The sequence below is a fragment of the Cryptomeria japonica genome, chromosome 5 (assembly GCF_030272615.1).
Source record: "Cryptomeria japonica chromosome 5, Sugi_1.0, whole genome shotgun sequence".
Lineage (NCBI taxonomy): Eukaryota > Viridiplantae > Streptophyta > Pinopsida > Cupressales > Cupressaceae > Cryptomeria > Cryptomeria japonica.
In genome coordinates this window covers 562,037,648-562,062,950 of record NC_081409.1, presented here as the reverse complement: position 1 = coordinate 562,062,950, position 25,303 = coordinate 562,037,648, and positions in this window count along the sequence as shown.

Sequence of the window (25,303 nt, the reverse complement as noted above, 5' to 3'; positions counted from 1 at the left end):
TCAAAATTACAACTATTTCAATTAAACTTAAACAAACCTCTGAGAATTCAAGCACCCAGGGATATCAATTCAAACTATAACTATCAAGCAATATGTAGAACTTACTTGTTGCCTGAAGAAATTCGCTCTGCACACCAGTTCCTCTGCAAGCCTCTTTGAAATGATGCCAAGGTTTCAGCTGATGTGAAGCTTATTGCAGAAACTGAGCATTGAATAGAAACATTAAGACACATGCTTGGGCAATCAATTTGCAATTGAATTTGAAATATGGCTCCAACAGACCACAAAGAATTTTCTAACTGTCTTGCCTTTTCGCTGCTTCATGAAAGATAAAAACCTCACACCTTTTCATTGTGAAACAATGCCATCCGTTGGATCCTAAAAGATGTGCATGTTCTTTACCTTACCTGAGTCATCCTGCTTAGAAATGGGCCCCACCTTCTTTTTTTTGTTTCGCAAAGCATAAATCTCATGCATCTTTCCTTTATGAAACAACGCTAGCCATTGGATCTTCTACCATCCGCTTGACCGTTATTCTCCACGGTGACTGCTAGTCTATTTAACTAACCGCATGAAACCGTCTTCGCTAATGGTTTTCATTGTTTTGTGAAGCATAATCACCTCGCATCTTCACCATGTGAAACAAATTGCATCATTGGATCAATTTTGAGATGCACATCTTTTAACTCCTTTAACCTTCAAAGTGGGCCCTCTAAGTAGAATCCACTTATCCTATTGATATCCGGCAAATATCCCCCACACATTGGCCATTCATTCATTCAAGAACTCTGTCAATCTCCACATCTGAACCGCCACGTGTCGTATCTGGTCATGGATTTCATCAATATTTCTGTTTAGTCAAACGGGCCCCACATGATCCCCTAGGAGCCATGTGTCCAACTGACAGATCACCTTTTGCCTTAGCTAGACATCCAACTGTATTGCCACCTTACCCACCATATAACTGCTGGCTCTCTTTTGCTGCTTCACGAAAGGTAAACCTTGTGTTGCTTCGGGCTGCGAAACAATGCGCACCGTTGGATCTTCTCAGAGATGCACTTCTTTTATCCTGCAAGCCACCCTTTCACTAGGCCCACTCCCCTTTCGCTATTTCATGAAAGGTAAACTTTGCACATCTCCACCATGCGAAATAACGCCAATCATCGAATCATGAATAAGATGCATGATCCTTAACTCATTCTTCAACTTACCTGTCGAGCCCACCAACGTTTCGCTATTTCGCGAAGCATAAATCTCATGCATCTTTTCATCGTGAAACAACATAGATTTTTAGATCTACTAGAAGATATCTATCCTTTAGCCTTCCTTGCGACTGCTTTACCCAGGCCAACCACCTTTTCACCACTTCGTGAAAGGTAAATCTCACGCAACTTCCCTTTGCGAGATCATGCGCACCGTTGGATCTATTAGCACTTGCATGATCTTTATGAAGCCCGACAAAGAAATAAAACTTAGGAGAAGGTGAAAAATTAAAACATTATTAAAGACCTGCCTAAGGTGAAACTAAAAGGGGGAACCTCTCCTCATGATGGACCGACCCTTCCACTTAAGTGGAAAAATTAACAAGGAAATATAACGTAGGGATTTCAAGATAGAAGAAGGGTAAATTGAAAAAACCTTAAACCCTTAGACCAATAACCCTCAAACCAATAACCCTCAGAGGCAAAAATGAAGAAACTAAGCACAATTGCAGACTTAAGCAGATTAAAGAACAAAATCACCCAATAGTCAAAATAGTGATAACATACTCATCCCTCTTTATATAGAATCTTCTTCCAAATACTTTAAAATAACAAACATTAGGTGAATAACCACTTCATAGCTCATAAGGAGTTTTTTTTGTTCCCTTCTTTACTTGTATCCAGTTCAAAGTGTATATAGCAATGCTTATGGCTTCTCTCCAGAAGGTATGTGGAATATCCTTCTATATCATTAGAGTTCTGGCACAATCAATAAGAGTTCTATTTCTTCTTTCAGCAACTCCATTTTTGTTGAGGTGTTCTGGGTGCAGATATTTGTCTCATTATTCCCTGTTCTTTACAGTAATTCATGAACTCTTGAGAAGTGAACTCTCCCCCTCTTACTGATCTTAGGCACTTCCAATTCTTACCGGTTCCTCTTTCTTCTTGAGCCTTAAACACCTTAAACATGTGAAAGGATTTTGATTTTTCTTTTAGGAATACAACCCACATCATCCTTGAGAAGTCATCCACAAATAACATAAAATACCAGTCTCCATAGAAACTCTTGGTTCTCATGGGACCACACAGGTCTATGTGAACTAAGTCCAACACACTTTCAGATGAGAAAGTTTTACTGCTGAAACTGGACTCGGTCAACATTCCTAGTTGACACTCTTTGCACATAGCATTTTCATGTTTTACAATGTCAGGCATTCCTCTAACAGATTTTGCCTTACTGAATTTAGCTATGCTATCAAAATTAACCTAACACAATCTTTTGTGCCATAACCAGTTGTCTTCTACCTTGTCCACTAGACACTTACCTAAGGTTGTGTCTAGATGGAACAAATTGCCTTTTGACTGTTTATTGGTGGCAATTAGACTTCCAGATTTGTCATCTATCTTACATGTCCCTCAATTACACTCTAACCAATATCCTTTATTGTTAAGTTGTGCAGCACTTAACAAGCTATACTTTAATCCTTATACCCAAAAGACATCATCACAATTTGTCTTATCATTCAGGGCTATAGACCCCTTACCTCTTACTACACATGGGGCATCATTTCCGAACCTCACCGTTCCTCCATTATAATCCTCCATGCTGAGGAATTTGCTTCTGTCACCGGTCATGTGATGAGTGCAGCCATTGTCAATCACCCATTCTCCACACTAGTTAGTGCTAGAAATCAATACCATATCTCCTTCCTTTGTGTTGTCCTCTTTGACTACCACAAAGGCAATGCCATCATCATCAGATCTCTCTGATTCTTCATCAGTAACTCCTTGTGCAAGATAACATTCCTTCTTTCTCTTATCCCTATAATTTCTAAAATTGTCCTTTCTGTCTCTATCATTGTCAGGGCATCTTGAAGCAATATGACCTATCTTATTAAAGGAGAAGCACTTTAAGAGTAACTTACCTTTGTATTTACCTTTATCTCTTGGCAATATTCTTGCTAGTAGAGCTTCAATCTTGTCTTGCTCCTATTCCTCAGAGAGAAGATTATCATTCTCATGAAAATAACTGGTTCTGGTTGTAGAGTTACTATCAGTTTCTTTCCTTCTCCTTGTGGGTGTATGCACCATGTATGATTTGAAGGCAACATCAATCTTTGGTACACTATTATCATAATTACTCAATTCAAATGCGGTCAACTTACCAATCAATGAGTCAAGAGTTACACTGACTATTCCCAAAGATCTGAGTTCTTGAATAGTAGAGACCCTTATGGCATATTGTGGTAGCAGAGTTCTCAGGATTTTCTAACCACATCCTCCTCCTCAAGTTTTCCTCCTGCATTCTTGATAGAATTTACTACATCCTTTATCCTCTCGTTGTACTGATCTACGTTTTCTCTTTCTTGCATTCTAATCTCATCATACTTTCCTCTCGGGCTGTCAAATTTGGCCTTTTGACCATGAGGATCTCTCCCATAGACTGTCTTTAGCTTATTCCATATCTGGAAAGCTGTTTTCAAATCTTGCACCTCTGCAAATTCATTATCTGAAAGAGTACTAACAATCAGATCCATAGCAGCAGTATTATCTTGCCTTTCCTTTATCTGGTCAAGATTAAGAGTCCTTGAAGGTTCATTGTATTCTGCGATCAAATGGTTCTAGTAGTGTTCACCTAAGGATCTTAGATAAAGTTTCATTCTTCCACACCACAAGATGTAGTTCTCCTTAGAGAACTTAGGGCCCTACTTACACATCATCTTGGATCTCTCCCTAAGCTGATTAAGCTTCTTCTAATTCTAGGGACTTGTGCTCTGATACCAATTGTTAGTCCCAATTGGTGCTGAGAGAGAAGGGGTGAATCAACACTTAATCAAATTCACACAATTTAACTTTTATCTTTAAATCCCCATTTATCTAAATATCCAACAATATACTTAAATGTTGAAGTAAAGTATGCAAGTAGGAAAAACTAACAGTGACACCAAGAAGTTATCTCATGGAAGCCCAATAGGGATAAAACCATAGTGTGAGTAGGAACTCATAAAATTTGTACTCTTCTAGAGTACGCTTGGTTAAGAGCCATCCCTATTAGTGTTAGGACCCAGAGGCAACTAAGAGGGGGGGGGTGAATCAATTGTCTATTAGTTTCAACCCAAATATAACTTAATCAAACTTGATGCATAATATTGGTAAATCAAACTTAATGCCGGTTGAGAGTTTAACAGTTAATAACAATACTGGTAAAGTGTAATGCATGAAACAGAAAGACAAATAACATCCACAACACATAACATAGATATTTGTATGTGGAAACCCTGTAAGGGGATAAACCACAGTGGGAAACTTTACCCACAATCAGATGATACTACTGCAGATAGTATGTGTGTACAAATGGGGTCTGCACATGCAGAAAGGCCAACTGCCTAGAGCTCACTATTCAATCACAAAATGGGAGTCACACTGACTACAATTGGATGGTTAAATCCAATGATAATGTACTGCTCAAAATAGCATCTTCATATGCTAGATTTAGTACCGGTTAAGCTCTAATTGTCTTCTTCAAACCTTCCTTGAATCTATAAATGATGTCTACGTGAGTAGCTCTGCTTATATTTGCATATACCTTATTACAATCCTCTTCCACTACTATTACATAATCTCACAAATGATATCTTACATATATACCAAAACCTAAGACCAAATGTGTAGGTTGGCTCACTAAGAATATTATAATTAAATCAATTACAAATGAATCAATATGTGATGCATTATGTTGGCTCAGTGTATTTACAATAATAACCAATCAATAAATCATCTCCATAATGTGTCGTGCTGATCTAGAATAGATAATGCTTGCTGGTCCATAACCTAGAGCAATTTGTCGGTAATAGAAAATATGCAAACTCGATTAGACCAATAGCCAAATCACCAAAACCATGTCTTCAACATAACCAAGTAATCTCTAGATGATAAAAGATCATCCTCAGTGCTGGTGAACAATATAACCTGTCGGTGAACCAATTACCAGTGATTGTGCATAAGTCACTGAGCATGCCAGTGAACATAACCAAAGATCTCCAATGCTGATAAGTGTTGACAAGTGTTGATAAGTGTTGATATCAATGAAAAAACCAATGCAACACATCCATAATACCAACAGTTAGGAGATTACAACAACATTGTTAAGTGCCACCCTGTTAAGGGATTTTGATCAAGGTTGGTTAGTGCCTTTACCCGATTAAAGGTAGCCTTGTTAGAGGACTTAAAACATCAGTTAAGATGTTACTCGGTTAAGGGATTTATACAATGGGACCTATTAAAGTCCACTCAGTTAAGGGATTTAAGTTGCAGTTGTTAGAAAGCAACTATTGGATGACCTACTAAATTTTCCCTTGATAGCTTGATCAGATCTCAATATGCATGTCACTCAATACACATTGATTATGACTACTTTGCACAACACCAGTTCCTTTGGCTATTCACTTTGCCTGTCACTTGTCCCTCTGCATTGCACTTTGTTGATCTTATGTTCTTTGACTCTACCCTCTGCCTATTCATTGTTCTTTGGCTCTGCTCTTAGTCAGTTCTCTATCAATCGACTCTGCACTTAGCCGATCTGCTTCACATACACACTCAGCTGTGCTAACACCACTTACCACTTGTTCTCACTTTTCTTCACCTTAGATCACCTTCAACAAGATTTCACTTATTTTCAAATTTTACGATAAAAAACTTTCAGAAAGAGCTCCAGAACTCTTTATACACTTTCTATAGACACCTACAAACATATCCTCAATCAAATCAATCAAGGATTTCAGAAGATTGCAAATTCAAATTCTCCTGCTTTTTCTCTGTGTGCCTTTCAACAATTTTGCCAATTGTTCAACCAATTCTGCCACCGCATATCCCAAGAATAGAAACCTATGAGTCATGTTCAGTCAAATAAATGTGAACCAAAAGAATCCACATGTAATCATTCTTGACCACAAGATAACTGAAAGTTAACTTTACCAACAAATGATTTGGCATAGGCACAAGCTTACCAACTCATTCTTTGCCACCGCAACCACATGGTCGATCATTGCTCTAAGATTAATGGTGATCGCTTGTCCTCCTTCTATCATACTGGTATACTAGTATGTGACTACACTTCTTCCTTTACTGGTTCATTCTTTTGTTGCCGGTTTGTTGTGCTAGCATCATATCTCTCCCCTGTTTTCCAGTGAGTTACCGGTTGGTTGAAGCAAACAAGTTTTCATTCCCGAGTCACCTTTTGCATCTTTACCATCACCAAAGTGACCGGTCTTTCTGAATGATAGATCGGTTGACTTAATTTATTTTAGCTGAAGCAGTCTTTGATCATTCAATACCAATGTTGTTTCCATTCACTAATGCTTAATGAAAAGAAATGTCACTTTACCTTATACTACTACAATAGTTGGTTTCTTCATTGGAAAGTGTTGAACATCAATGACAAACATTAGTACATAAACCGGTGTACTAGATTGACTGGTTTTGTCAATACCAACAATCCAACAGGGAAGCCTACCCACAGTCAGATAATACTTCTGTAGTAAGTATGTGATTACAAATTGAGGGGCTTGCACTTGCAGGAAGGCCAACAGCCTAGAGCACACTTCTCATTACAAAAGGAGTCTCAGTGACTACATAAAAATCCAGACTACAATCCAAAAGAGCGAATGAATTGCAATGATAGCATCTCCTATGCCTGAGTACAGTTCTGGTTAAGATCAATACCAGAGGACTAAATCCTCTTACATAAACCCAAATCGATCACCAATGATTGACCAAATCCTCTACATGAATTATTATTACATTATTCGAACCTATATATCTTTCATCCCATACATCATGATCTATAATGAGATCTTACATCATATATATATAAAACCTCTACCACAAACAATAAGGTCGGCCACCAGACAATAAAGCAATTACATAATTACAAAACATGTCAGCTTGAGACCAAACAAATAATATCCAACCCATAAGACATCCTAGAAACACATCAAGAAGATCAAACAACATGTTACATTAAGCCGATCCATAACATAGATAGTCCTAGACCCAATTAGGTCCACACATGCTAAAGAAATGATCCCAATCAGCCAATTCTCGAACACGATCACCATCAGCATCTTGAATCTCTTCTAGAAGTTGCATCAACACCACTTATGCATAACATCAAAGATCTTCATCAAAGCTCTGCCGATGAAACCCTCACTAGATCAAAAAACCCAATCTTACCAGCATACACGATAGCATCCGATCACCAAATCAAAACCAACTGACTGAACATGAATCTGAGTAGAATGAATAGTAGATCCAAGCCAATTCCATAAGCTAAAATATACTAGAGCATACCGGATCATCATGATCTAATCCAACTAGAAGGATACCAATAAAGCAGCCAAAACAACTAGTGTTGACATCAATGACAAAACATCAATGAAACACATAATCAATTCCTCCAAATAGCCAACATACCAATGGTAGGTTTATGTTTCAAAACTAGATGATCAAATTAGATGGGTAACTAACACAGAAGTGGGACATGTGGAGTTTGAGGATATTAGAACTCAATTGGATAAACAAGGGATAAAGGCTCCTTATAGGAGAATCAAGACATCAGGACTAGTAGAAGAAACTATTTTCCCCCAATCTGTTCAAGCCCTGAAGTTCATGATGACCATAGCACAGCTTTACAATGTTGACACAAGATGTTGCCATGATTGGCATAATTGATTCAGATGAGTTGATGACTGTATCGGTAGAAGAATGATGATGACATGATCAGTTATTTGTGTTGTCATTAATGTCAATTAATGTTTGATAATGGTTATAGATGAAATTTTATGTCTGACTTGTTGGATAAGTAATTTGTTCTACCAAATTTAGAATTTGTAAGTATGACAGGGTTTACCAGCAGGACTAAGAATTGGGACTTCAACCGGTAAAAGAAAAGATTTTGATGGAATCGGTGATGGTTGGAGACTTGTGGTTTGAGACATAAGATTTTATGATGGATTTGTGTATGTGACCGAAACCACATCCTATGTTGATTACCAGAAGGCATGTTTTGAATTTCTGATGGAGTTGTGCTAGGGTTTTTGGACCGGTGATGAATTCACTCAATCGGTAATGATTTCTATTATGACAGTGATTGACGATGAGTCTACATGAAGTTAGTAACATGAAACAACCCATGTGAAATATTGAATTGTTATTTTGGCACAATTCAAGGAAGGATTTCTTGGGAATTAGCGAAATACTTAGTAAAATGTTTTGAGGATACAGATCAGATTTTCGTGATGGGTTGCAATCAACCAACGGTTGATATTGCATTGTAAATTGCTGTAAAGATCTGGATATTGATCTGATATGATCTGAATTGTAAATTCAAGATGTTATTAGGTTTTATGGCCGACTTAGTTGTTATAGCTATCTAGGGTGATACAACTGATGTTTCATGTATCGGTGGCATTAGGAGAATGAGTTAAGCCATCCCAGAGAAGATAAAGATTTGCTTGAGTGTTGCAGACTATAAAGCATAACTGGATCTGATTTAGCAATACGAAATTCCAAAGTAACAGATCATTTTTCACTATTGTTCTCTAACAATTACAAAAGCATAAATCCCTTAACCAGGTAGGTACTAATAGGCCTTTTCTATCTAAGTCCCCTAACATGGCAGCTCACAAAAGAGTGTTTAAATCCTCTAACTAGGTTGATACTATCAAATCATTAAGCTCTTAGATGGAGTGATAGGTAAATCCCTTAACCGAGTGACTCCTAACAGGGTTTGCTCCTAACTGGGCATATTGTAAGCTCCTAACAGGGTGTACTTCAAAAGAGTACAAATTATTGTGGGTACCAATCCCCACCGTGGTTTTTCCCATTTGGGTTTCCACGTCAAAAAATCTTGGTGTTCATGTGTGGAATGTCTTTTCATAGTGTTTATATTTTCATGCATTATTTCTAATTGCCAGTTATGATAAGTTTACTGCTATTTATCAGAGATCTGTAAGTGGTTACCGGTAATGTTAATGAATTGATAGATGAAGTATTATGATCTGATAATAAGTCAATATGAGTATGTGTTGATCAGATATCTAGTTGGTGAATACTCTGATTAATAAGATTGCATAAGTGGGTAACTAGTGTATGAGATCTGCTAAAGGGATAGATTCATGTATTAAATAATTTCAGATTTGTAGTAAATGGTATTTTGATTTTAAGTTATAAATTGTCTTAATACTGATTCACCCCCCTCTCAGTATTAATCGGATCCTCATAGGATTAACACAAGAAAATGCACCGATGCCCAAGGAAGGATAGTGATTGATCTATCTACTGATATGCTAGGATTTGTGTTTGATATCCCTATAAGGGATGAAGTGTTCTTGACCATAGAGGAAGAAGATGTTGAAGTATGGGATAGGGATATTGCTTCAAGAAAAAGACATATGAATGAGAATTGGTTAGAGGAAGAGAGGAAGACAGGGCTAAAGGCCACATATATTTTGAGGGCTGATTTCAGGGAGCTTCAACGGGATCTAATTATCATGTCGAGCAAGGCCTTTGGCAAAACTGATTGCCGACACTTCCATCCTTGGATGTTTCACTTAATGACTACTATTCTGATAGGGAAAAAATATTTTGATTGGGCTCAAATCCTATCAGATAATATACATAAGCAGTTGATTAATGTACACAGATCCAAGAAATTCTTCTTTACCTCATATGTTATCTGGGTAGCTGCCCGAGCAGGTAAATTTCTAGGGCTACAAATAGAGGGCCTACTTGGTGATCAAGAAGGACAAAATAAGGTGTGGAAGTATTACACACAACTCCCTCTGGGTGATGCAAAAACTCATTTCAAAAGGATAAACAATGCCTTCATTTTCCTTGTTATAATCAAACTCACAGGTGATACAAGCTATAGGATAAGCTCAGAAGCAATGGCCATAATCATAGAATGGGCATGTTGGTTCATTTAGAACCAACATTCCACATATATCAGGGTCAGTGGATTCACAGGGAACCCTATGCTGTTACCTAGATACTGTAATGACAGAATAATACTCCTGGACTATGTCAGGAAGATGTTGGGGTTACAATCACTATTGTCTTCAAAACATAAGGTAGGTGTGGATTTTTCAATTTCTATTGGTTACTTTTCTATTCTAAGATTCAGGTGGTCAAGATGACAGAGTAGGAACTTCAAGATTTAAACTTAAAAGAATTCAATTATGCTCGAGAGTACTATGACCCATACGAAAAATTGAAGCAAATAATTCCAAAGGCATATGAGGGGCATAGGCCAAGGTTAGAGGATTTTTGGGCTAACCTCCAAGATAGTTTTGAAGTCAAAGAGAAAAATTATTCTAGACTCTCAATGCCATAGATAAGAAATTTTGAAGTAGAAACTAATCTCCCTAAAGAATTGAGGGACGATGGCGAATTATTAGACCCAACATATAAAGAGCAAGAAATTGATAAGAATCCTCTCTCTCCAATAAGATGGCTAGGATGAGAGGAGGTAGACATAGATTCCATAACCCAAAATATTATAGAGAGGACTAGACAGTGGTTGAGTTTGAGGGTTAGACCAAGCACCTCAAAAGAGAAGGAAAATGAATCAATCTCCATTGCTCCTCAGTCAAGGGCTGATAAAGAGTATGCCCGCAGGACAAGGTCTAGCTCCAGAAAGAATACGTTCACAGACCCAGAAGAGGCTACCCAACCTGAAGGAAGTACCGAGGAACTCCTAAAGCAAGTCAAGGAGGAAATGAGGAAGGCCAAAATTTTGAAGAAGGCTACCGATTTCAGAGTAAGAGAAGGGTTGGAAGCTATGCCATTGGCATAGGTACATCCCATTAGGACATAAATTGGGAAAATTCTAGGAGAGGGCACTTAGGAGGAAGATGAACAAGGGAAAGTTGATGAAAGTACACAACCTCCTCTTGATACGACAAGTGCATCTACTCAGCCCCCACCAACTGCAACTACACATGCTCCAATTTGACGTCAACCACTACAACCCCTCTGAAGGAAGTACCAAGGAACTCCTAAAGCAAGTCACGGAGGAAATGAGGAAGGCCAAAATTTTGAAGAAGGCTACCAATTTCGGAGTAAGAGAAGGGTTGGAAGCTATGCCATTGGCATAGGTACATCCCATTAGGACATAAATTGGGAAAATTCTAGGAGAGGGCACTTAGGAGGAAGATGAACAAGGGAAAGTTGATGAAAGTACACGACCTCCTCTTGATACGACAAGTGTATCTACTCAACCTCCACCAACTACAACTACACATGCTCCAATTTGACGTCAACCACTACAACCCCTCTGCAAACCCCAACTCATATTTTTGCTACAACATTGACAAAATTTCCTTCCTTAAAGCAAACATTTACTCCCACTATCAAAAAGTTCAACATTCATAACAATGAGTCAGATTTTGACGAGGAGGATGAGAAACTTGTGGTATAGTTGGTGCAAAGAAGGACTGAAAAGAAGAAAGAAAAGAAGTTTACCAGGCTCAAGAAACAGGCATCGGTTGACCCCATGGACATTGATGAATAGGGTTTACTAGCTGAGCAACCACTTAGGGGAGAAAAGGAGCAAAACAAGCCCGGGGATTCACAAGATGAGAGATTGGTCTTAAATCCAAAAGACCAAGAAGATTTACTAAAAGAAATAGTTGTTGGAGTAAGGATGGAGGAAATAGATAAAGGTGATAGGGAGTTTGAAGAAGAGGTGAGTGATAGGCTAGGAGAGCTACATAAGCAACAACAACTAAATATTGATGCCACTCTCCAAACCACCCAAATTCAACTAGTTACATCAACCCAAGATGTTCAAATCTGGGAGCAAGAAGAAGAAGAAAGTAGTGCTACCAAAGGTTACACTACAATAGGCCATCACTGAAGAACTATGGAAAACAAAGAAGGAAAATCTAGTGCATCATTTGTCAAGGAAAGGTTCTGGTGAAGTGATTGCTGATGTAGCAGTTCCAACACAAGTTGAAGGTCAAGATTCCCCAAAATACCAGGTGTCACAGGTCAAATTGGGTAAACAGACCAGGTGGGGAGAGCTAGATACATTGGAACTTGCTACTAGTGTCATCAGGGGCCAAATAGAAAAGGAGAACATCTCCCATTCAGAGGTCAAGGCACATCTGGAACAATATATGCAACTGTTGGTAGAGATAGGTAAGCCCCTAGATACACGTATAGATGACAACCTATCTTCAGCCTCATCACTCCCAGAAAGAGATATAAAAGTACTCATTGAATTAAGATAGGTAACAGCTACAACAAAGGCGTGGGCACAAACAAATGCCTCTAAAATTAGATTATTTTTGCAAAACACCATGAGAGAATATGAAAAGGCTATGTAGGTTGGAGGAGTGTTAGCTTCCTGTTCTCAACAATGGGAGCAAAAGCTCAACATTTTTGGCAAAAAGTTTCAAGTTTTGAATAAAGTTTTTGGGGAAGAGGTTATAATAAGAGAAGACCTCTTAGGTGGAGATAGTTGTAAAAATTTGTAATCCTACATATACATTTTGGAGTTGAAGATTGAAATGCTTCAATAGTATGGGAAGGATATAATAGGTATTCGGTCTCCACTTCTTGGTGTAATAAAGAAGTATGAGAATTTTGTAGAGTAGTTGCTAGGAGTTTTGGGGCTTGGGATAACTAGTGCTGGATATATGGAGGAAGACAATATACTCCATCAATGGGATGCATATGAGGCACATTATTTTGTAGCTCCTGCTCAATTTAACATTGAGTTAATGGACATATATACATATTTAATAACTCAATGTCAAAAAGATGCAAAAATAATTATAAAAGTAGAAGATGGGAATAAGAATGCAGAGGAGATTTTGAAGAAGTACAAGTTCAGAATCAAGCATGTTGCAGATCCTCCTACGGAAGTGGTTGCATGCATCATTAGCAACTATAAGAGCTATAAAAAGAAGTAAAGAATAAAATGGCAGTTGCTAATGATAGCATCATATTTTGTTGGAATTTTGCATGACACCAGAGTTGGGACTTCGACTATTTCTTCAGCATGTACATGGATTATGGAATGAGTTTTGCATGGTTATGAAATGTTAACTCATGCAACACCATTTTTGTAGTGCTCTCCCAGTCCCAGTTTCGTAATAGTTAACTGGAGTCTAAGGCAGAGACTTGCATGTCAACTATGACTCCTTGATTTTTAGTTCTTAATTTAGATAGATTTATTTCCTAGAAAGTAGGACAAGAAACTCTATAAATTGGAGAGTTTGATTCATTTGTAAGGGTCCACAAATTGATGATTTGAGGCCCACTTAGAGATTTTAGACTATTTTATGCAGATTGTTATGAACTAGAATATTTTTGTGATACATTATTTGAAATTAATACAAGAAGAAGCTTATAGATTTCCTGATCTATGCGTATGTGCTATTAATTTGTTCTTTGCAGTCTGGTAATGTCTAGTGTTTGAAATCAACAACTTGTTTTGGTCTTATGTTTTATTGCTTTATGAATCATATTGCGCACGTAAGTGGTGTATGAGAATTAATGTGATAGGAAGATATTGTGGTGATATTATTTCCATGAATTTGTGACATTGTTGACTTTGCAGGTTTATTGGAGGTCTGTTATTGAATGCTGGTTTGAATAATATTGACGATTTTTGGATTGCAGGGTACTAATTGAGTAGTTCATTAAGTTGTGAATGCATTAGTTTTGTTGTTATTTTCTCATTTCCTTGATCTATCCTTTTTATTTTATTTCAAAAGAGTTTTAAATCATAAAATATAAAAAAAGTGAATTTATTGGAAGTTATTAGGATTTGTTTAACCAACAAGCCCCTTAATAGGTACAACTGCATCAACCATTGAGTTTCCCATCACTGTCGAGACCCAACTATAGAGACCTTGGAGTAGTTAGTTTTGTTGGGGCTCATTAAATTTGAGTCAAGTTTAGAGGCCCATTTCAAAATTTTGCTCTACATTTCCAAATGAGTCAGTTTGAATGGCCTACTTAGAGAGAGGGTAAAATGGAGCTAGTTGATTTTCAAGGGGTAAGGCTTTGGAAAGTTGTTCTACACCTTTAATTTGGCCTATGAAGTGATGTGAAACTTTTAGATTTCAGTTTGGATCAATTTATTAGGTACCCATTTCAAGGGGTGAGCTGAAAGTGCATTTTAGGTGTAAATGCAAATTTTATTGAGTAGCCTACTTTGAGCTCCTATATCTTTTGCCCTGTTGATCATCATGTAGAGTTTCAAAAGGGATTAAATTACATGTATAAATGTGAGTTAGCATGCAAAATTTCAAGTCTTTATGAATCCATTTGCTCAATTTAGCAAGCTCAATTTGTTGGCAGTTTGTGTTGTTTGACAAGTCCCTATTTCAACAGCTAGTCGGAGCCCTATTTTGCATAAGAGTAAAAGTTGTCCCAGTGAATGTCATGCCAGAATGTTTATTCTAGGCTATTTTTGGTATGAAAAACAAGATATGTTTCCAGTTTCAAGCTCCTGCCAATCTGTTTGATCGGTTTTCAAAAGGGTTTCTTAGGCCATCTTTTTCAGTGATCTGTACTTTCATTGCCGCATCAGTTAAAGTAGATATTTTCATGAGCGCACCATTTGCACCCAGTCATCCTTTTGGTTGAACTGAGCATTCAAATATTTGATATGTACTTCAAGGTACCTATGCCTCAGATTTGAGGGTCTATGGAGGTCGTTTGATATTTTTAAGAAAGGCATCATGAGTTGCCTGCGCATTGACTTCATCAGGTCTGCAGTGTTGACAAAGCCAGTTGGTCATCTTTGACCATTAGTATCTCTTCACTCGAGATTCATCTTGAGAAACAACTTGGTAGAGTTCATGCTTGTATATCAGAGTATATGCCTGTCAGATGGTGAGGTCCAGAAAGGTGTTTTGACTGGTTTGAAAATTACGTCTTCGCGATTAAATGTGAAAATGTGGCGCAGGGGCCTGAAAGTTGCAAAACTCAGTTTGGTGATCCAAAAATGGTGTTGATCGATTCAAGAGGCATGTTTAAGGTTCCTAAAGCATTTCGAAGGTTAGTTGCATGAAAACAAATTTTTTTAGCTTGACCCACTTTGGGGCCCGACTTGACTTGCCACTTCATGCATCTTTTCAGGGAAAGTTTAAATTGTTATTTTTGCAATCATATTTTTATATGATTTAATTATGAAGGAATGGCATTTGTATCATTGAAAAGAAGAGATTTGTGGAGTTTGGGAAGTTTTAAAACTTCAAACAAGTGTATGTTGGCAAGTTCAGAACCAACATCTTCCCCCAATGTGGTAGTTGAACAGGAAGCTTAAAATCTTTCTAGCAAAATGAAATGGCAATCTTATGTGCAGTGTTTGGAGAAGGAAATTAAAACTCCAGCAATGCCATTGATAGGTGCAGAGCCTCCTTCCTTCTCCCACGTGTTGGCAGCCCTCAAAAGATTTCAACAATGGCTAGGGAGTGCAAATTAAAACCTTCAACAATTTAAAACTTTCAGCAAATGAAGATTTAGTGTTAAATGCTAGCCATTTTCCCTCCTCCCTTCACATGGGTGAAAGGCAAATAGAATTTTTTTTAAGCAAATGCCATTGGCATGTTTTAAAATTTCCCCCTCCTTCTGTTGTGGATGTTGTTGAGTGTGATGTGGCTGCAGACGTGATATTGGAGTAGACATTAGAAACTTCAGCTAATGCAATGGACAGGTTTTTGAAACCTTCAGCAAATAAAAGCTCCAAGCAATGCATGATGGCAGGTGTAAAACTTGTTTCATGGCCATTGGCAACATCTTCCCTTATGCATGAGGCATAGTGACAATGTCCTCTGTGCCTGTGGCACGTGATGGCTGGTAAAAGGGCTCAGAAATTTCAAATAAATGAAATTGGCATGTATTTAGCCATCCTCCTCCCTGTCGTGGCTTGGTATGTGTAGGAGGTTTTATAAATTTCTTACCAATTGCAGATTTGGCAGGCATAACTATGTTAATTCCTTCCTCCTGTGTAGCGTTTGGAAATTGAAGAAGCCACGTTAAACATTAAACTCTAGAAATTGCATTGGCAAATGAAAAGGTTTTGGCCAATCTTCTTCTTGCTGTGTGTGGTGGGTGTAAAGCGTGATAAGAAGAAACTTCTAAGAAATGTAAATGATAGAAAGGCCGCCATTAAAACTGAGGGGAAAAGCTCAAAAAATGCATTTTCAGGTAAATGCATTAATCCCACATTGGCTGGGTGGAGGCATTTTGAGTATTTAAATACAACACTCCACACTACCATAGTGTCAAAGCCTTCAAGGCTTTTGGCACAAGGTGTTGGCTAGGTGACCAAGCGGACCCCACGCATGTGGGTGTGCTTCCCAAGGCAACCAAGGAGGTCGAGTGTTGACTAGGTGGACCCCACGCAAGCACAGATCCCGAGGCAGGCGAGTTTTGTAGAGAATAGATGACTTAACCAGTGATTAGGTAAAAAAATAGTGTTAAAGACCCTACATGTTCAAGAAGATCCAATGGCCCACGTGATTTCGAAATTCAAAGATGCACGTCCATTACCCATTGTGAAGCAATGAAAGATGACGAGGCATCCAAGTGGAGGTCCAGCTCATGGGTCCCACTGACATGGCAATGACATGGCAATGAGGTGGCGGTGACGAGGCAAACACATGGCGGATTGATGAGGTGTCATCCAAGGTGGCACCCAGTGGACCCTGTCAGCGAATCACAAGCTGCCACTTGGCAGGATGTCAGGCCAAAAATGGGTGAAAAAATTAAAATTAAGTATATAGTTTCAACTATAGAGTAAATTTGAAAAATTTAAATGATGGTGCACATATTCAAGATTAATTTGCCCAGGGGTTGTTTTTTGGCCAAATATGCAAGCATTATATATCACCGGAAAGCTCTCGGAATGAGGAATGCAGTTATGAAGTTTGTTTCAACAAAAAATAGATATTTTGAGAGTAGTTTCCATAGGAAGGAAATGAAATCTAGTTAGGAAAGAAGGGACAATTGGTAGAGTGTTATGCAGATATGATCCTTTTCCCTCCTCTTCTTATTCCCATTTCTTCTCAATTGTAATGGTTCCAAAATTCTGTGAAAAATGCTCCAGATTTCTTAGTTTCCAATTTTGGGTTAGCTTCAAATTTGCAGTGTAATGTCTTCTTTCAAGTAATGGAGTCTTATTTTAATGCTATAGGTGTTTTCTGTTGTAGATTTATATGTATGTAAGGCATACATAAATTCACACAAGATTGTCTCTAGATTTGTATTTCCATTTTATTCAAATCAGATCCTCAAGGAGGATAAAATTTGTTATCTCAAGGAGATAGTTGTGATTATTTGCAGGGATTCTTCAAGGAAGAATTTAAATTCTGTAATAAATCATGAATAATGGAATACAGTTTCAAGATTTGATGATTTTGTGAATGATCTTAGTAATGCATTTATGCAGGAATATTTAATAATGAAGATGGATTTGCAATGTGTGTTTTCATTTGTAGTCTGATGTATGACTCTTTTGCCCTTGGATAAGGCACTGATCTTGCAGATTTTGGGGTTATCTCAGAGATTTAAAATTAAATCAAAATTTCTACCTTTATTTTATGTTCTATGGGAATGTTTCATCCATCTCATGCTTAAACTTAGTTGAGATGTCAATGTGGATTTAGCCCATCTACAATAACCTCCTAGTTGTTAAGCCTTGTGAGATCTATCTGCTTTATTGATGCTGTCATATGTAAATAAATGAGTTTGATTCAGTGCATCAAAAGGGTGTCCCCCCTAGGTCTAGCAAAACCTGAAGTGCAGGAGGATCATTTAGGGTCCTATGTTATGTTGTCCAAGCCCTGAAGTGTTTCATAGATTGAAATTGGCCATTTCATAGAAGGATTGCAGGTGAACTCGGGTTAATCATTTTTGATGAACAACAAGTTTCTTGAAACTTATTTCTATTTAGGAGAGGTGGTGAGTGTGTTAAAACACCCATCAATAGATAGTTTACTGTGGAAACTTGGAACTATTGAACTTCTTTTCTGTATGTCAAAAAGCTAACCTCTTCCCTTGCAGCCAATTATCATCATCCATATTCTTAAGAAAATTGATAGGAATTGGTTTAACCAGATTCACTTTTGTGGTTGGGGTGTAAAAATTTAACCATGGTGGTCGCTCGTCGATGGGAATAGAATCCAGGTCCACATACAACTGGGGATCATCTCTCAGAGGGTTAATCCAGGCTTGCCAGGATTCGTGTTGCACATGTTCTATATGATTCTTTCTCTTTGCTAAAAACCCATCTGGGTCATAGCTCCATGGGTCATCAATAATGACAAGACCCAATTGCACTAATTTTGAAGTGAGCACTCCTTTAGAGGGGAGTCTCTTCACTAGAACAATAGGCCCTATAATCTTATGGTCATGGGTGATGGCGACGTCAATCTTGCCTAAGCCTATAGAATTTTTTGTCACAACTAACTACCTAAAGATCTCTAAGACCAATGTGTGATTATTTACACAAGTGGGGAGGCAAAAAGGCTCTTCTACAATACCATGTACTTTGACAAAAGAAAAAGATTTTCCTAGAAACTAGTCACAGTGAGGTCTACATGCAAACATCCAATCAATTTATTACTGCATGAAGTGGATAAAAGAACTTGGGGCCTCCTCTGTCAAATCTCACATGGCAAGGGTTAGAAAGCACTCAGAAAAAGAGTATGCATCATGCGTAGTAGATAGTATGGGAGTCCATGTAGTCATAGGCTTCTGCCTATTATGCTCATCAAAAACTAATAATTCCATGTATTGAGTAAAAATCTCCTTCTTTTGATGCAGGAACATGTGAACTAGAAAAGAAGTGTACCTGAATCTGTAATGTGTATGGAAATCAGTTAGTTGCTCTTCTTTTCCTTGGGCAATGTCTTCGGCAAAGTCATATAAGAAAGCTTCTTTCTACTTTCAGAGCTTGAAGAGCACACCCATTTGGAATGTATGGATGTGTAGGTCATTTTAAAGTCTAAACCAAAAGGTTTTTGGTTAAGAGTAGAGGGGGGAAAGTTGTTGTGTGCAAATACAACACGCCCCATCTAGGCTATGGAATGGGGATCCATTAAGAATTTTTGCTAAGAAGGTCTTATAATTCAAGAGATAAGGAATGCAATAGCATGAAAAAGATAATAGTGGGACAAGAAACCACTTTGGAAGGAGTTAAAAGAAAAGAAAACTCAATTATCTCGATGGCCTTTTCACCTACAATCAAGTGTTGTAGATAGTGTAGGGTCCACAAGGCAATGTGAAGGGTAAGAATTGAAATAAGGTGAAAATGAAAAAAGTTTAAACTTCCCCGCTGCCCATCGCTCCGCGCGATTAAGTATGTAGAGCCTAGTGAATAGGGGAAAGAATGCGGAAGCGTGGGTAGTTTGCGGAAAGTAAATCATGAAGGGAATTTGGGTAACAAAGTTGAATCTTATCCGAGTCTCGATACAACATGAAGGAAAAGTTGCCCCACAATATTGTAACCACATCGTGAGTATGAAAGTGGGGAATGGATAAAGGTTGGCATCGAAGATAAATGATAGAGTGATCTATAGTGTGTTAGTAATGTTGCAAGGAGCATTGCGATTTTTTATTCAGTTTGGTAGAAGGTTGTGCATGCACTTTTAAATTAGGAACAGGTGTCAGAATCCTCTAAAAGTTGTACTCTGACCCAAAAGTACAGAGATGCCATAGTAACCATCAAATATAGGTTTTTTTATAAATTTCTCCCAAATTTTTTTAGGTCATTAACACACTATGCATCAGATTAAGCGTAAGGGATGTTAGATCATTAGATAGTAAGTAAAAGTAATGGCATGACTTATGTAACAATAAAATTTAGAATCTTATAAGTTGTAGGTAATACATGGATGGATACACGAGCAGGCACAAGATATCTTAAAGGTTAGTGTAGTTAGACTCTTCTAGTGACTCTCACAGGGAAACAGGTAAGTACCTAAACTCCTCTCAATTAATTTACATAAATAATTGATGATTGTGATTGGGTAAGTTGGAAAATAAGACAAATAGAAATTAAGTAGCATAAATATTTAGAACATAGCATGCATATAAGTGACTTAGGGAATGCAAATAGGAAGAAATAAAAACAAAGTAATGGGTACGAGGAAAACAAAACTGAAAAGCGAATTCAAATGGATATTTCCTCAAGTAATACCCAATACTAGGTTTTATTTGGATACCCATATGGGAAATTGAAACCTCACGTACATCATCAACATGATGAGGGAGGCAGTTGCTATAGAAAAAATGAAGAATGTAGAACAAAGTGGTTTGATATAGGCTGCAGGGTTTGCAGTGGCTACAGATGCCCATGATTTGGTCAAATAGTGCATCAAGAATTATGATGCAAGTAAAAACAAGGTCATTTATAATCACGGGTGTATGCAGATTTAACACCTGGGGGTTTGAAATAAATTCTCAGAATTCCCACCCCCACAACATGGATAAATAGAAGTAGAGACCAAGAAGAGAAAGAATTTCAGGAAGCAAGGTCAGCACTTGAAAATACTATGTGAGATGTGTGGTATGTTAGGAATCAAGGAAAGGTACTGGATAAACCACCCACCCTAGTACTGATGAAATAAATGCATCCAAAGGTATATATATTGCAATCACCTATCTCAGTAGGATAGCTAGGTTAGAGATCATTGGCTTGTTTTAGGAGTTGATGTTCACATACATCTAGAGTTTGAGGAAAAACAAAGGAACCTATGACTAGGCCAAATTCATCAGTGACTCCATATATGGTTATATAGAAGAGACCTCAAGAAAATTTTATGTGTCTTCTTATATGGTATATGCATATGCAGTAAAGGAAAACATTCACGGTCTGAATAGCATAGGCCTTCTGGGAGTAGAACCAATCAAGAATCTAGTACATGCATATTTCCCGTAGTTGGAAAAGAAAGAAGGTCCATGTTGCATTACAAGGAGGTTAATGACTATTTCATCATGAAGATCACCTGGGAACTAGAAGGAAGGCCTGGGGGAAGGGTGGCATAAGAAGTGAGAAAGGTAATTCAATGTTATGGAGGATGGTATATTCAATTCCCCACTTGGTCATATTTAAGGGTGCAAGGATTTCGAGGAAGACCCTTCAAATTGCTAAGGTACCTGTCAGTTTGGGAATGGTTAACTAAATTTTGCAAACAAATGGTGGAGTTTCATGACAATTACCTAAGCTCTCACTGAAATCTAGGGTTCAAATTCCCAATAAAGATTGGATAATTTAGATGTGAGTTACTATAGAGTGCAAAGAAGGTAGAAGAAGACTTCCTAGCTAGACATTTATAGTACTTCCATTATACAAGGAAAGACTATGACCCTTTCCATAGAATAGAAAGGTATATTGCTAGAAGAGTTTAGAACATACCAAACATAGAAGATTACTGGATGGACTGCAAAGATGAATAAGAAGTAAGGAAAATAAAATATTACCATAGATTGACACTGGCACAAGTAAGAAAATTGGGACCTGCTAAAACAGGGATTGAGGTACCTCAGAAAATAACTAAGAATGATGAAGAAATCCTAAGAAAGGATTACATAATAGATAACATGGAGAAAAGGCTAGTAGTAGAACTTGCACCTAATGAGCCAGAGATGGTTTCAATGTATTAAGTGAGCCAACCTCTCCTGGAAGCAACTAAAAGGTGGCTTGAGGCATACAAAGTGGAAATGGTGCAGAGAGGAACAAAGATCACAATAGGAAGGAAGAGGAAAAGAAAGGACACAAAAGAAAATGTAGACTTTTTGGTTCATAAGAGGAGTATAGACATGACTAGGATCATAGAGCTTGGTACCCTGGAACCAGAAGGACTGGATCAAGAAGGGGTTGAAGTAGTCACTACAAATCTAGACCTAAATATGGTAGCCAAAAGAAAAAGGAAGGAGACCCAAGATCAAGGTAGTAAAACTATATAGACACTCACACAGGAAGAAGGGGCCGAAACACAGAAGGGAACATCCCAACAACATGTATTGTGCACCATTCCCATAAATGTGTCTCAGTCCGCTACATAGTTATTTGCATCTCCCTCATTGGTTAACATCACCTTAGCTGATATAGTTAAGCTAGTTGGAGTTGGTCCCATGGAAGACTCGAGATTTTTTGATGATCTAAATTGGGTGTTATAAAAACATCACAAAGGAAGTTGGAGCAAGGAAAATTGCCATAGAAACCATCCCATGAAACAAAAGTGACAACAAATAAGAGTGTGATGTTAGACAATTCAAATAACCGGAAGACAACTAAGAGCGGCCGGGGGGGGGGGGGGGGGGGGGGGGTGTGAATCAATTGTCACAGATTACCGGAACCTTAAGCAATTAAAACTTTAATACCAGAACCCAAAACATTAATACTGGAATGCTTAAACCAAATACCAGAATAGCAGTTAAACAATTTAAGAATAAACAATAATCACAGAATAAATACCATCTACATAGCACCAAGATTTGTACGTGGAAAACCTGGTAAAGGGAAAAACCACCGTGGGAAGCCTACCCATAATCAAATAATACTTATGCAGTATGTATGTGAATTACAATTGAGGGGCCTACACTTGCAGGAAGGCCAATAGCCTAGAGCGCACTGCTCATCAAAAAAGGAGTCTTACTGACTACATAAAAATTCACACTACAATCCAAAGAAGTGTCTTAACTGTAAAGATAACATCTCCTATGCCTGAGTACAGTTACTTTTAAGCTCAATACCGGATGACTAAATCCTCTTACATAAACCCAATTCGATCTCCAATGATCGACCAAATATTCTACCTGAATGATATTACAATATTCGCACAATACATATCCATTTCCCATACCATGATCATGATGGTCTATAATGAGATCTTACATCATATATACAAACCCTTGACCATAAACAATCTGGTCGGCCACCAGACATTAAAACAATTACATAATTACAAAACATGTTGGCCTTAGACCAAACAAATAATATCCAACACATAAGACATCCCAAAAACACATTGAGAGGTCCAATCCACATGCTTCATTAAGTCAGTCCATAACCTAGATCAACCGGGACCCAATATAGGTCCACATGCTAAAGCAATGATCTCCATCTGCCAGGTCTCGAACATGATTACCAACAACATCTTGAAACCATACCAAAAGTTGCACCAACACCACTTATGCAATTCATCAAGGATCTTCAACAAAAGCTAGGTCAGTGAAACCCTCGCCGGAACCAGAAGCCAAGCTTCTAAGAAAACATGATAACATCCAATCACTAGACCAAAACCAACTTACTAAATATGAACATGAGTATCACAAACAAGCCAATTCCATAACCAAATCATACCAAAGTATATCGGATTATGCCAGATCCAAACCAACAATAAACTGCTCAACCTACTGGGACCAGAAGGTTGCCGATAAAGCATCCAAATAGATATAATTACAAAACATAAATGCAATACATAATCAATTCCTCCAAATGGCCAACAATCTCCCCCTTTGGCATTGATGGCAACACTAGATGTGAAAAACATCTAAGTACCAAGAAATGCCAAACAAGTCTCCCCCAATGGAAGACAACCAACAATCTCCCACAAATAGATGTAGCAATGAAGTTATAAAACAAAGGCCAAATTCCCCTTGTGAATAATATCTTTGTAAAGCTTTGAATTATACATATATCTCTCCCTTTCTTTTTCTTTTTCATATCAATATCTCTCTCCCTTTGACATCAATGCTAGAAATCTGACAAAAATATCAAAGCAAAAAAAAACTACTGAATTACAAAGCTGACTACTCCCCCTAAGTAGTAGCATCCCCACATCAGTGTTGGAATGAAAAATATCTTTGATAATGCATACCGGACTGATTCCAAGCCGCATCAATCAAGTCTCTTCTGGAGGGGTAGAAACTCCCAATCTGTCTCTCAAGTGCTCAAATGATTTTTTAGTCAAAGGTTTAGTGAAGATATCTGCAATCTGCTCTTTACTGTCCACATAAACTAGTTTAACTTCATTTGCTTCCACCTTTCCTTCAAAAAGTTGTACTTGATAGATATGTGTTTTGTCTTAGAATAAAATACCATATTCTTTGATATGTCATTAGAAGCAGAGTTATCATAGTGAATAACTACCAGTCCATTACAATCCACCTTTATATCCTTCAACATTTTCTTCATCCATAAAACTTGTGTACAATTAATAGCAGCAATGACATACTCAACTTCAGCAATAGATAAAGAAGTACATGATTCTTTCTTGCTGATCCATGAAACCAACTTCTTTACAAGAAAGAAAGTTCCATCGTAAGTACTTTTTTGGTCATCAACATCTCCAGCCCAATCAACATCTATATATGCACATAAAGTAAAGTTATCATTCTAGGGTACCACAAACCATATTTTGATGTACCTTGCAAGTATCTAAAAATCATTTTCACCGCACTCTCATGATTTTCTCTAGGATCACTCTAAAATTTTGATACAATATAAACAACATGCATTATGTCAGTCCTAGTCTAAGTCAAATAAAGTAGACCTCCAATCATAGATTTGTATCTTGTAGGATTTACCGGTGCAAAAACATCTTTCCTTGTCAATTTCTCACTTGTAACCATAGGAGTACTTACTAGTTTAGAATCTCCCATACCAAATTTCTTCAGCAATTCCCTAGCATACTTAGTTTGACAGATGAAAATACCTTTGTTAGTTTGAGTAATTTGCAAACCTAAGAAAAATTTCATCTCTCCAATCATAGACATTTCAAATTCTTTCTCCATATTGTTAGCAAATTCATTACACAACTTATCTTCACCTCCAAAAATAATGTCATCAACAAATACTTCAATAACCAGTATATCAACATCAGTGATTTTATAATATAAATTATTGTCAGCACTACCCTTAGTAAAAACAAGATTCAAAATATATTTATCCAACCTTGCATACCAAGCTCTAGGTTCTTGTTTCAATCCATATAAAGCTTTCTTTACCCTGCAAACCATGTTTGTATCATCTGATAGTGAAAAACTGCTAGGTTGCTCAATATAGATTCCTCATC